Raw genomic sequence first — 15,533 nt, forward strand, 5'->3', positions numbered from 1 at the left:
AACCTTGAATGTTTTTTTCGATTTGCTTTCTAATTTTAAGATAAATGCAATTTGGTGCAATAGAATAATAATAGAAATAAATACTTTGAGTCAAATACAGTTAAATTTATAAAATAAAAATTGTGTTAATTACTCTCAGTTAAAACTTTTAGCGAAAAAACTATAGCAAAGTTACATATTCTACAGATGTATTTAAAATTTGTAAATAAGCTAATATTTTATTTTCAAATTAATTAATTTACTAATTTGATTTGCTTGAAGCAGTGCCGGTACTACGATTTTATTTGTGGAATTTTTTCTTTCATATTTTCAGACTGACTTCTCCTTTTCTACGACTCTAATGCAAAGAAAGTTTAAAAAAAAAAAATGTACTTTTTCATTTTAATAAAATGAAGTCTGAATTGGTGATCTTTTTTCATAAAATGTTAAGCCTTTGTAGGTCTATTAAATAATCTGTTCAGATATAAAGTATTTCTTTATATTTCTGAGAAGACCAAAAGGTCATAGTTATTGGGTTTTTTATGAGTGGCATTTAGATTTTTTTTTAATCAGTCCATAAATAATCATAATTTTCCAATTGACGTCCTGTTTTTTTTTAAGCTTAGCATATACCGGAACCCTTATACAAATGAAGTGCAAGTTAGCTCAATTGTAGCACCCCCCTAAGATTAATAGCTCCATGAAAGGGCGGGGTATCAAGTATGAAATATTATTATAAAACTAAAAATGGTTATAATACATTTGACTTAAATTTACCCATGAAGTAAATCCTTTGACGAAGGGAAAATCTCTTACTCAAATTCTCATATCTATCTATAAAGGATTCATCAACTAAAAAAAATCTAAAGTAATGATGTATAACTTTTTGAATACAACATATCAATGTTAGAATGAAAAGGTCCATAATATTTAGGACTCGTCCCATTTGACTCCTTAGTTAACTGTTATAATAAAACAAACATTAATTATATATATCTATCTATTAAATTTGTTAAAAACATTTGGGTGAGTCACATCTCCTGCATTACCTCCTACACTAAATGATATTATATATTTGAATTTGTAAGAAAAGGAAAAACAAGTATAAACTGGTTAATAAACAATGAGTAACGTCGATCCAGTTCCCCTCAGATAAATCATCTGCATTTGATTTATCAGTAAAAGATGATGTCATACCCTTGATATAAATTAATACTGAAAACCAAACCGATACCGATAAAACAAATTCACACAAATAAAAAGCAATTAAGCAGAGAGTCTTCCTTCAAGTGTTTTCCTAAGAACACAATCTTCGTCCAATTCCCTTCCTGTAGCTAACATACCTAATTTTGAAATAGGCCGATCATATTCTCCGGTTGATGTCCTGATCCTCACTTTTCTGACTAAGCCATCTTCTCCAGAATATGTTTTTGTGACAATGTCCACTTTCCAGACACCTTTAGGCATGATTCCACTAGGTTTTAGACTTTTTTCCATCGCATAACCACATTTGTCAATATTTTCTTCTCTTTTTTTTTAACCATTTTGTCCTAAACATTAAATGAGGAGGTATATATCTTATCCAAAATTTCCAGAAGATATCAGTTTTTCTTTTAATAAGTTGGAACCTCTTACCAAGATAACTAGATTTGTCTTCATCACTATTATTCCTTCCCCATATAAGATCCTGTTTGGTGTAATGATACCTGCTTCGTCCAAAAGATAGGCTAAATTAATAGGAAATAATGGCCTCGAATTTACCATATATGTTATTTTGTACAATATTGTAGACCATTCATCTGGGATTACATTACGTTTTTATAATCCTTAATTCCGTTGAAAGCCTTTCTTAGACTTTTTATTAAACTTTCTACAGCTGCATTCATGTGACTAGCGAGGGGGCTGTTCCATTTCCCCTCCAAATCCTTAGTTCGTACTGTTTAATTTTTCATCAACTCATTACAATTATCACATATTTTCCCCTTGCCTATTTTGAAAGTTTGTCCATTGACACATAGAAAAGAACGTTCTATAATTTGAATGATAGGTTTATTTTTTACCCTCAATCATATGGATGACTACATGAAATAATATTTTCACCCCATAAAAGGAGAGGATGGACGAACCCATGTACGGGGAAATTTTGTGCAACAAGTTCCTTCTCTCAGAACAGTGTACAAAAAACGGATTGTGGATGCAACTTCCCATACAACAATGATCCTAAAAATACAGCGAAAGCAACAATTGAGTAGTTCGAGCAGAAGCACATTAAGGTCATGCAGACACCTGGCAAGATCAGTTTGCTTGCAACAGCCGGGGAAAGTCAGTCTACCTTACTAGTGCTCCACGATTTTTACAAAGAACGAAATTATTGAAAAAAGAGTTTGTCTTAAATTTTGTGTTGCAAAAGAAATTTCATGTGCTGATGCGTTGGAAATGTTAGAAAAAGTTTTAGATCAATCAGTTTTATCAAAAACCCTTGCACATTAGTGCGACAAGGGCAATGTGATGATCATTTTTTCTTTGATATCTGCGGTCTGGTGCGTCATGAACTCGTCCAAAGGAAGAAACGGTCAATAAAGAGCGTTATTTGGGTGTACTAAGGCGTTTAAGTGAGAAATCGCATACATCGTATGATTGTAACACTTCTTATAAAACATTAAAATTTAGCAAAATATAAGAATTTACTTTTTTCCCAAGCTCTTACATGAAATAGGAAATATCAATTGAAAAAAATCGGTCTACAGATTAAATAAATAATTAATGGTAGATTTAGAATACAAGATAATATCCTTATTATTAATAATGTTATTATTATTCTTGCTTTCTTGAAAAGAGAACAATAAGTATAAAGTAATCATTAGAGCCAAAAATTAATTTTGAAAATATATTGCATACCTATAATTGTAAGTCCTTTTTAGAGTAACTCTTGTCTTTATCATAGCAAGATACGGAGTGTTTCTTTTTTTTGTTTTGTTTTTGTACATCTTATAGCTGCTGGTAGCTAATTAAATCAAACGTCATCTCAACTAAGCTTCTCTATCACAGATTAAGAACCACTTGAATCTAACCAAAAAAATTTCAGGTTATTTTTACCCTTTGTTTAAGAAAGTATATTCCAGGTTTCTAAATTACCTTGAAAAATATGAAAATGACACTTATTACCTAAACTGTATGGTTTTGTCGTCTCCAGCCTTCTTATTTAAAAAATATTTTTTCCAACAGTACCTGATTTACTATTTCATTTCCCCTTAAGAAATATCATGAAAAATAAAAAATAAAAAAAATATTAATGTGTAGGAACAAGTTTTATTTTAATTATTTTTGTATCTTTTTCTGAATTGAAGGATTTATAAAAAAAAATTATTCTTTATTACATTTAAAAAAAAAACCGAAAAATTCATCTCTACTTTGAAGGTCCAATAAATTAAGCATTTTTTATCACAATGACAAAAGTTAAATTTGTCGTAAAATGAAGAACAACAGCTTTATGATAATATAAAAACACCAATAAAAATATTTACTAGCTATACAAGATCTGTTGCATGAAAAAATATCTTTGTATATTTAACCGGGTGGAAACTAGATTCTTAAACACTTTGAAACAAAAAAGGAAATAGCCTGCCATTCTTTGATTAAATGTTTAACAAAGACATCTTAATCGTTTTCTGATACATAGCCAATGTCAAATGGATTTATTTAATTTAGCCGTCATTGAGCTCACAGATGGCGACAAACCTATTGCTGTAAAAGTTGCAAGTATTTCGAAAAAAGTTCGACCCAATGGCAGCCCACTTCTCTTCGAATGAGGTCTTCATAGCTTCAATTTCCAGCTGACAGATGCTACATGCCCTCCTCTTGATGTACGGCCAATGATAAAAGTTGAGGGAATTTTCATCTGGACTTTATGGTAGCCACGTTTTCTTTTCTCAGAAAGCCATATTAATAGCTAAGAAGTTTTGAGTAATCTTTGCTGTGGGAGCGGGGAAATATTTTAGTAGACAAAAGACAAAATTTGCTGTCAGAGAAGTTTTTCTGGGCCCAGAGGATCAGGTGGGTCTTGAAAACGTCGATGAACATAGCTGATATGAGCCTGTAACCCTCCGAGAACCAGATCAGTGGAGCCTCAATGCCGTTCAAGCATTAATGATGGTATTTTTTTTGGAGTCCTCCTTCCTCTCTATGGTCTCTTTTTAGTTTAGTATCTTTTTAATATTGTAGATAGTTGTAGGAACCATTCCTGTCAGCCTGACAACATCTGTTGGAGTCTGACCCATACGAAGAAGAGTTGATGCCCTAAGCCTTGAATCTCGCTGGGATGCCATTTCTCGTCCGATTTAAAAAATTTAAAAAGCAACAGATGCTTGAGATACATGGCTATCTACACAATTACAGAAATGCTAATTTCTCACATAAAACCTCTCAAATCAATAAAATACAAAAGTGTAATTAAAATTTTCAATCAGGTATAGAGTTGTCAATACTTACAAATTGATAAATTGCACTCTGTGGTCCATGAAAACAATTTTTGTTAGGCAATATATAAAGGTTATGTTGATGGTTCTCGAGGTACAAAGCAATCAGGAACAAAAAATCTCAATCCAAGGACAAAAATTAGTTTAATAGATTGAATATCAATTAAAATACAATTAAAAATTAAAATGATTATAAATGGTAGTAATTGGCATTCCTCGGAGTTATCAGGCATCGGCGAAAAGACAAAAGTTGTTATAATAAAATTGAAGATACCCCCCCAACAAATCAACAATGTTACTCTCCGTTTTTCATGTGAATACTCTCACGTAGCTACTCAATAATTGGATTTTCTCTCCTCAAGAGTGTAAGAAGAATGAATTATAACATATTTAGAACAAAAATGTTCCAAAAACCAAAAAAAAAAAAAAATCAGCTAACAAAATACTTAGAATTTAGGGGCCAGTGTATATATATTCTTTACTTTTCTTTTTAATATGAGACGCTGAGTCTGAGTCACAAGTTTGTTGTTAGATATAAAAGTTACACAAACAAATGAAATTGTATAAACATATTGACAAACATTGGTTGATTATTAAAGATAATTAATTATATATATATATATATTATTTGCAATTTATCAATTATGTTTTCAGAATTTGTTTTTAGAATCAAATACCCAATATAACTTATAGAAAGCTCATTGCACAGTACTCATACAATACAAAGTACGTTATTTAAAATTTTCTTGTACTTTACGCCAAATTTACTTCATTTTAAACATATTTTCAAGGATTTAGAATTATAGACGTATTTCTATTAGCTTATTGAAGAAATAGTTTTTTTTTTTTTTTTTTTTTTTTTTTTGCATTTTTAAGAGTTGGACACCATCAATTGTCGACTCCATTTGAAATGACAAAAAAATCTATTGAGATTATTATAGTACATACATAGTTTCAATTTTATGAAATGACAGGTAAAAAAATGATGTTATGTTTCGTACTAATAGTCTCATAAATAAAACTTTAAACTACATTGAAAAAAAATGATGTACACTAGGGTAAAAGTAATTCCCTGACTTTGTCAGAACAAGCTTAACATATTTTTCTTATGTTGCTGTGTACGGAGTAGTGATACAATGAATCGTGGATCTGCGCCTGTTCGAAAACAGGTAAACTAAGAAAAGCGATTAACCCGTGAATTTTTTTCGAAATACATAAAAAACGATTTTGTGAGCCCTGAATTTGTGCTAACTAATCAACCAAAAAAATGAAGCATCATTAGCCATTTATTGTATGATTTTCTCCTTTCAAACTTATAGGATAACACACATTCAACATAAAGACAAGATACCTTTTAATATGTGGCGGGTTTAGTGCATTGTGCGTCCATAGACAAAATATACAATTGTTCCACTCTCATCCAATTAAGGCCAAAAACAGTGATCTATGACAACATACCATTGAACATCTAAAATGATTGTTAAATATGCCAAGATTTTCACAAGCCTCATTCATTGTTTTTTTATGGATTAAGTCGGTTTTCAGAATGTGTAATCATTGGACATGTTTGTGCAAAACAGAAAGGATGTTCTTTCTAATTTATTCACCCAATAGGGATTTTCTGCCATTAAATAAATCAAAATCAATTTTTATTAATAATAAAAAGATCAAAGATTACAATCATAAGTTTAACCTTAAATTTTACTAATTTTAAGATATTTATCCCCCCCGGCACCCCCTCTAAAACTGACACTAATTTGACCACATGTCCTTTTTTTGGAAATGAAAAAATATGGACACCCTAGCTAAATGTAAATTCCCAAAAAATGGGATGGCTATAGCCCACTGGCTTCCCTGTTGCTCCACTCCTGAAGTGTTTGTGATTTATCCTTTTTTTGTTATGTATTTTTAGTCAAAAATGTATTGAAATACAAAACCATTTTTTGTCCATGAACTGATTCGTAAATACTGACAACACTACACAACGGTGTTCAAAAAAAGGCTGAGCGTTATCCGGATTTGTTTTTTATAAGCCACACCCTAATGTACACAATATGTGTAACTACTGTCTACAATTTGATTCATTCAAATAGATTTTAACCTAGAAAACAATGTTGCTTCGTCATGACATTACTGGTAATCGTATATTCCTATATATTTTGAAAGTTGATTGTGAATGATTGCAATGACCTACCTATTAAATGGAGGATTTTTAAGGAATTTATGTTGGATTATTGAGGGAAACAAATCATATTATTCAAAAAATAAACAATATATTTTCAATTTGTTTGTAAAGATCATTCATCGCCTAACAGGGATTGACTAGAATATACACATATCTCATTTCAAATACATCATGTAATGTCTTCAAGGATTATTATTAATAAAAAAATATCTACTTTATGAATGATTTTATACAGGGAAATCATGAATGACTACGGATGTATCGGTCTCCCTAAATTTATATGTCCGGTCCGGTCCCATCTTAAATTTAAGTCAACGCAAGGTACAAAAGTGGATTTTTTTGGAAAATAAATATTACTACGGAATTTCACGTAAAAGAACTCCAGTAGCTATGTTTTGTTGATTTTGACTTGTCTGGATCCAACAAAATCTAGATAATTGAGAAGAAAAAAATGTTTTGTTTGGTTCGGTCTTAAATCTTAAGACGGATCAGAATCGGACACAAACCCCATCCCAAAGAAGTTGACTCTGCTAAATTAAATGACATCATCATTAATGAAGCTCAACTCTTAAGGATCTAATGATTATAATAATTAATAAATACTTCAATTTACGATATATCACTAATCAAACATTAATCGAAATGCTAATTCCTTCAGCCTTAAGATCGTAAAACTCGGAATTTGATTGAGTTACATATTCAAAATTTAATTTCTGAGCTAATATACTGTCGATAATACTACATGCTAAACTATAATAAAATCCGTTTCCTTCTGAAAGTTTCACATGTAATAATCTTAAGAAATGTACTTACTGTCTGATTTTTCTCAAGCATGAAATATACTTAAAGTTTTTACTATATCTTCAGGTAAAAAAATAACTCTCCTCATTGTCTCCCTTGAAACTTTGGCGTCATACGCTATTTGGCAAAGGCTTGTTTCGTTAAATATTCTTTGTTGCTGTAGTTAAATTTGAAGAAAGGAAATCTTCCCTAGATATAAATGTTATAGACTTCAATATATAGTACATTTTAGTAAATGAGGTTAGCCACATACTATATCACATCAACTTCGGTCAGCTGGAAGCAAGGCTCAAGGTAACACTGACCAACTTTTCTGAGATCATCATTTGTGCCTGCATCAATACTGTACTTAAGAAATAGAATGGTGTCATTCATGCCAAGGGCGATAATATTGAGTAAATTACCCCAAATAATTTAACTTTGAGGTTGCCCAACAAGTTTTGATAAAATAGATTTTTTTTGTCGAACCAATCATTTCAATGTTTTACTTTCTTTTTAATCGTGATCCAGTATCTTATATTTAACATAAGTTCTGGATATCACTTTCGTTAAAGAAAATCTAGATTTTTATTTGACATACCGTAAACGTCATAAGTCCTTTTAAACTTTTTATAAAGATAATAAAATTTAAATTTCGTAAAAATTTCATAAAAAGGGAAAAATAACAAAAAATCAGTTTTCTTTTAGGTGCTATTGAAGAAATAAAGTCACCCGTAGGTCTTTTATGAGTTCCAAAATACAGAAAGGGAAAAAGTTACGTCAAAAAATAGTTGCGCGCATCAAAGCCAGTGATAATCCCTCCGTGATTGCACGTAACTTTGGGATCAGTAGGGCCACTGCATGTGGTATCCTTAGACACTTGTGTAAATGCTGAGTGCTAATTTATTACTGACTCTTAAAATACAATAACAAGAGATATACAAAAAAGAAAAGAAAAAAATATTATAAACACCAGAAAATCCCCTATTGATATTAATATAAAATACATATATTGTAGTCACTTCACACTTCCCCATTCAACCAGTTTTTGGCTTAAGGCTATATATTGAAATCGATTTGACTTTACCATTCCGATCAATCATAAAACTTTTTCTTAACCTCCGAATGACTTTATAAGGTCCACTAAAAAAGGTTCCAAGGAAGACTTAATAGAAGGATTCATATACATGAGTAGCCTTCATTAATTTTTTGTAAGCAAAATCGGAAATATCTTTCTTTGTGTTGCTCATGGTATGGTATGGTATTTGTTTCGGATGGCTCTTCACATGATGTAGTAAAGAACCAGACAGTAGAATATCCTCTCCAAAAACCAATCTTGCAGGTAAATAATTTCGGCAAGAATTAGGGGTGTTTCTTAAATCCGACAATATATTTGGCAGAACATCAACAAAACAACTACCTGTTTCCAATTATCTTTCCAACACATAGCCTCCTTCAATGTTCGATGCTAACGTTCTTTTAGACCATTGGCCTGGGGATGATATCGGGTTTTTTTTTATTTTGTATATTAAAATTATTCATCAGATTCTCCCAAGCTAATGACCCAAACTGGTCACCTTGGTCAGTTGTTATGATTTCAGGATAGACAAATTGACGAAACCAGTTTTATTTCAGCTGGTTAATGTAGTTTTCAGTGTTCGCATTTGGTAAAGGATAAACTTCCAACCACTTTGTTTTCCTGTCTATCACTGTAAGTGCCATTGTTTACCCTCTGTTTTTTTTAAATGGCCCAATTAAATCAAGGTGAATATGATTTATTTTTTGTTGGGGACTTCATTTTTCCAAACAGTGAATAGGCAAATCCAATTTTCTTTCATTTGCTGCCAATGTCACAACGACTTATGTAGTCCCTTATGTGGGAAGACATCGGAGTCTAAAAATACTGACCTTGAATTTTTCTTAATGTGTTTTTCATCCCCCTATGTGACTCATTGTGGAACGTCTTTAATAATTAGGAAACTAAATTTTTGGGCACCACAGGCCTTGCAGACTTAGTTCTAACATCACAAAAGATATTCTGCAAATCAATTTCAACCCATTATGCCATGGGATAAGCAGCTCACAACTTTTCCTGTAATTGCCCTCTCCACCACTGCTCCCAGTCCATAAAATTTAACTTAAGCAAATTAATTCGTGATAAGAAATCGGTGGGTACATTATTTTTTTCCGAAATATGGGCACGTTTTATGTTTATTTCGTTCAGTTCTGAAAAATACAAATAATACTTCATTGGCCAACTGGGATTCTTAGTGAATTGGGCTGCCACCAAAGGCTTATGGTCAGTGTAACAAGAAACATCCCTGCCTTCAATAACATGATCAAAATATATTGTAGCTTCCCGTACTACCAAAAGCTCACGAGCAAAAGCACCCTCTTTTACTTCTCTGTCCTTCAAAGCCTGACAATAAAAAGCTAATGGGCGAAATTTACAATGTTCCCCTTGTTTGAGCACAGCGCCAATTTCATAGTCGGAAGCATCCCCAGAAAGTCTTACTTCTTCATTTGGAACATAGTTAGTAAGAGTGGTAGCATTGTTCAACCCACTTTTAAAATCTAAGTAAGCTTTCTCCATACCATTGACCCCAGATATTAGGAAAGATTTTTTCTGATTTTTAATTGCATGATCAAAGTGCTGTAATAGTTTTCCATAATTTGGGATGAATCTTCTTTAATAATTTGCTATCCCAATCAACTTGTGAATTCTACTAACATTCATTGGTCTGTCAAACTGTTTTAAAGAAGTTAAGTTAGACTCAATTGGGTTGTATTCCATTATTTGAGAATGTGATTCCCAGAAATTGAATATTCTTCTGGCAAACTTGACTTTTTTCTAATTTCTAATAAGTCCATTAGCTTCCAAAGTCTTCAGAACAGTCTCAAGGATATCATCTACGCAAGTAAAGCATCCTTGAAGGTTGCCTAACACATTATCTATCATTCTCTGAAAAGAGCTTGTGGCATTTTTAATCCCAAAGGGAATCCTAGCATACTGGAAACACCACAAGGTGTTGCTATAGCAGTTTTTTCTTTGTCCTGTTCGAGCATGGGTACTTGATGATAAGCTATCAGCAAATCTAATTTACTGAAGAAGGATGACCTATCAATTTTTTCATAGAATGTCATGATAGATAGCATTTGGTACTTGTCTGGTTTGGTGATATCATTAAGTAATCTAAAATCGCCAACCAGGTGCCACTCACCATTTTGCTTCTTTTCCCAATGAATGGGGGAAGACTAGCAAGAGTTTAAAGACTTTATAATTCCTTTATTTAACAAGTTATCCATTTCCTCTTTTATTATTTACTCTTTTTCAGGTGTACATTTCCTAGGTTTTAGGAAAACGGGCATCCCAGAGGTTTTGATAGAATGGTAGAAACCGTGGAAACAATCACCAAAATATGAATTGTTTTTTAAAGCAGTGTGCTTAAACACGATCGAATGAGATGCAGCACAATCTTTTTCAATTGAAATATGTACTATTTACATGGTCGGCCTTTTTAATTTATTTATTTATATAAACATCTACCAAAAAGTTATGCTACTTAATAAAATCATATCCCAATACCTCAAACTTTATGTCTGACACGATGAAATTCCAAGCATATGTTCCCAAATTGGCTAACTTAATTCTTTGATTAGAACTACCATACCCTTTCAGAGCCTGGTTATTTGCTGCTAATAATCTAACCATAGAATCAATAATCCGAATGGATTTGGAAAAAAGGTATCAAAGAGCATTCAGCACCAGTATCAACTAAAAATATTATAGGATTCTCTGCTTTAGTGAAGGAATAAGTAATGTAGGACTGCATATTAAATTATTTCATACTTTATATATAACATTGATAATTTTTTTTATTTATATATAAATTTGGGGAAATATTTCTAGTGTTTTTACAATTAATACATTTTAATGGATCATTATGCGTCAGAAAATCCCGACGCCTTATTAGTTTTTTATATTTGAATTTAAAATATCAAAACAAATGTTGGGGGAAGACATTGATATGATTTCTTACCGAATCTGTTATGATAAATACACAAATTATTAATATTATTATTCGTGTAGGAAGAAGAAAAAGAAGTTTAAAAATCTCTATTAGAGTAGTTGCCTTGGCTTAAAACGAGGATGTTGTTCAGTATTCCTTTTGATAATATTTATTCCTTTAACTTCATAACGCTCCTCTTCCATATAACAAGTAAGTGGTACTTGCATTCTCCTCAGTTCTTGCAAATCTGATGAATTTCTCATAGGATAATCCACTAAAGCCTTGTGTGAGATGTTGACACGATGATGAGGGAATACAATTCAAAACGATTTTTTCTACAAGGGTACAGCACAGAAAACCTCATAAGGAGTGTCCAGGAAAAGATAGACGCGAACCTTTGTGACAAAATCTTCCAAAATGGCCAGGGACCTCGGTGATCACGAAACGGCTGTCCGGTGCATTGTTAAGAAGGATTTGGGGTTCAAGTCTAGGGCTGTCACAAAAGTTCAGGGTTTGACAGCTTTACACAGACCAAAAGTGGCTGGAACGATCCAAGATCCTCTTTAATAAATTGAAGAAACCCAATAGGAAAGTTCTCATTTTTTTGAATTAACATTTTTTCACAGTCGACCTATTCAGCAACTCCTGCATCCTTTGGTACAAGACCAATACCCCTAAATACGCCACTCCCAATATAAAATTCATCAATGGTTCGAAACACCCAGCCAATGACATGATACTTGGAGTCACTGGTTCAGACGGTACGGCGTTTCCACTAGTGTGGATAAAAGATACCTTGAAAGCAGTGAATATATAACTTTCAAGGCCAATAAGGTGTTTTTTTCCCTCGACGCAACCTAAAACATTGGAAATTGGACAGGGACATAGGACAGAGCACCGTGCCGCACATCCAAGGTCACCTAAAAGTATTTGAAAACAAATTAGGGAGAATAGAACTTGATCCAAGGAGATGTGACCGCCCCACTCCTCCAACCTAAACCCACTTGACTACTACGTGTGGTGTGCCGTAGAGGGAAAGACAAACACCCACTACCACAGCAGCGTGGAGGTTATAGAGGCCCAGGCGGAGAGGGAATGGGCCAACTTTCCGGCAGACACTATCAGTAAAGATCGAGGCAATTTTATAGCCCGACTGGAACTCCGTATTGGGCAGAGGGGGGAATTTTTGAAAAAAAAATAGAAATTAAAATTTCTATCGTCTCCTTTTTATTACTTGTTTTTTGTATGATTAATATTAAGCCTAGATTTCTCTTTCTTTCTAATAAGTAAAAAGTGTATAAGGAATTATGATGCATACAGTATGTATATTTGTCTAATGATACCCCATTTAATTAATAAAAAAAAATAACAGCTCATTTAGCAACATTATAGGGGACTTCTTACTATTTAACTTTTTTTTTCGTGTAAAACTTATCGTTTTAATAAATAAAAGTTATCAGGTCAAATTGTGTCCTTTATAAAATAACACATTGTCAAATTTTTCCAAAAAGTTTTGTTGTAACTATGATGCAATTTTGATATGTGACACTTGGTTTTTCTAAAATAAAAAATTAATTTAAAAAATATTCTGTTAAAGATTTATAAATTAAAAAAATGATTTCCTGAGAAAAATTACGGACCTGTCTACAAGGGTTCCCGAAAAACTACTTTTTGAGAAAAAGTAAGCAATTGAGGTTTCAAATGCGTTCCTTTTGATAAAAAAAAATACGATTCACAAGGTGTGAACAATTTCTATGAATATTTAAAGGTAACTCAACGCCCATAAAATTTTGAAATTTTACATATTTTTGGAAAAAAACGTGGTCTTATTTTATCATCATATGTCAAATTTCAAATTTTTAGGAGGTTGAGCTGCATCTAAATATGCATAAAAATTTTAAAATTTGTGAATCGTATTTTTTTTTATCAAAAGGAACGAATTTGAACCCTCAATTTTTTTTCCCACAAAAAGTGAAATTTTTGGCGCCTTATTGTCTACTGTATATTGATTTTTATAATACAATATTGTCCCTCATATTACCTAATATCGTCCAAGATCCCAAACTAGCTATACAAACAAATCATAAGAAATGCAAATATTAGATATGTTTTTATCACCCTTTTATCTTCAGATATGACAACTCAAATTTGGAAAATATCAACACTTATAACTTTCGGAACGAATGTACTAAAATATTAGCAAATTGCATTACAATTTAAATGTGAAGCAAAGTTGTAAAGTAGAAAGATATCACTTTACAATATTTTATTCAAATATTACATAAGTAGATGGTAACACTAGTCAACACATTTTTGTGATAGGATTGTGAATTTTTTTTTATATTTTACTTCATAAAACATGAAAATAACCTGTATAATCAAAAAGTTTTCTTTTTATAGTCTACATGGAGGAAATTTTTTTTAGCAGCATTTATAGTTTAATAAATGTACAACAAATAAAGCAACAAATTTGAATAAAATTTTGATAATTTTTAAGATCGTTTCTCAAATATAAGTCTAAATGAAGATTATTCCATTGAAATCAGACTCAATTTTTTGCATAGTCATAGTTTGAGTATAAGTTACTTAAACTTCTAATAAAAAATTGGCAAAATCATACTCGAAACTGTATTTTGCAATAATGTTTGCATGGTAGTTTTTATATAAATATTATTCTTGGCAATAAAATTTCAATTAGAATAATTACTCTAGCAAGCATTTTAAGGCAAACATTTTATAAATTGGCTAAGGTTTGAGTTGAGTTATGTCCTATTAAAGTTAAAGTATCCTTCCAAACGAGCCAAAGTTTGAGGCACTCCGAAACGACCCCCTGTAATCGCATAATTAATTTTTTTTTTTGTTGTGATAAACACCCTCACTAATAATTATAAAAATCAGTAACGACTATATGAAAAATTTCCAAAAGTACCCCAGGAACTATATTCAAGATCACTTAATAAACAATTTATCCTTTGAATGCTGGAATGTTTTTTATTTATTCCCATAACCTTTAAATTTCATTTATACATATAGTTATTTTTTTTCTGAAGCAAAAATTATACTCAAAAACGTGTTTTAAAAAAAAGACTTTAAAGACCAAATTTAGTATTTTTTTTTTTTTAATTTAGTGGTCATTTTTGTGTTCTATGGGCTAAAGAGCATTAATAAATGTACTTTTTAGCCAATATACTTTCCAAAAAATGAATTTTTTTGCTTAGTGATGTAATTTTTATCATATTGATAAAATATAAGAAATTTTTTAGGCGAATAAAGAAAGGTCCTTTTTTGTAAAAACAAGGCATTTTTTCCAATAAAAAAGAACAAGATAAAGAAGAAGTTAAAATATTTTTATTTTTTAAATCTAGAAACATGTATCCACAAACTATATTTTGCTATTTTATTTTATATTGATCTTTAAAAATGATAAATAACATTAACTAAATGAAATGTTTGAAAAAAATGTTTTTAAAAAAAAAACCACTATAGGCCACAAAAAGATAACGGTAATTTTTATATTTCTCGGGATATTAACAGTCAGGAATATGACATCATGATCAAAGGAAAAAAACCTGATGAAAATTTGTCGACTAATGTAATCTTTAAAATATTAAAAGTGTGTATTCATGAATCACAGTATCGTTTTTATGGGTAATCTGGAACACCGATAAGTCTAAAAAACTTTTCCTTTATTTTTTTATTTTTTTGCAATAAACACCTTAAAAATAGAAATGTAAGTTTGATATTCACCTTTTTTTACTTATCGATCAAAAGTTTCATTTACTTATAAACAGAGAAGTGGATAGTTGTGAATATAATGCACCGTCTTTTTTATATTTGAATACTCCCAGAGAGGCTATTAGATAACAAAACATCTTACTCTAATAAAAAGCTGGGAATATTTCATGTAACCTTTCTTTCTACTATTAAATTTGGGGCTCTATATGTCCATAAAATTGGCTAAAAAGTCGTCCTTTAGAGCGTTTATTTTGTTTATAAGCATCAAATAGATTAAAAATATGAAAAAGTAAATTATTTGTATTTAAAAATGATTTGAACTGAAAATGTTTAATTTAAAACACATTTAACATTTTATTATAATTATAA

Source organism: Lepeophtheirus salmonis, chromosome 4, assembly GCF_016086655.4.
Source record: "Lepeophtheirus salmonis chromosome 4, UVic_Lsal_1.4, whole genome shotgun sequence".
Classification (NCBI taxonomy): Eukaryota; Metazoa; Arthropoda; class Copepoda; order Siphonostomatoida; family Caligidae; genus Lepeophtheirus; species Lepeophtheirus salmonis.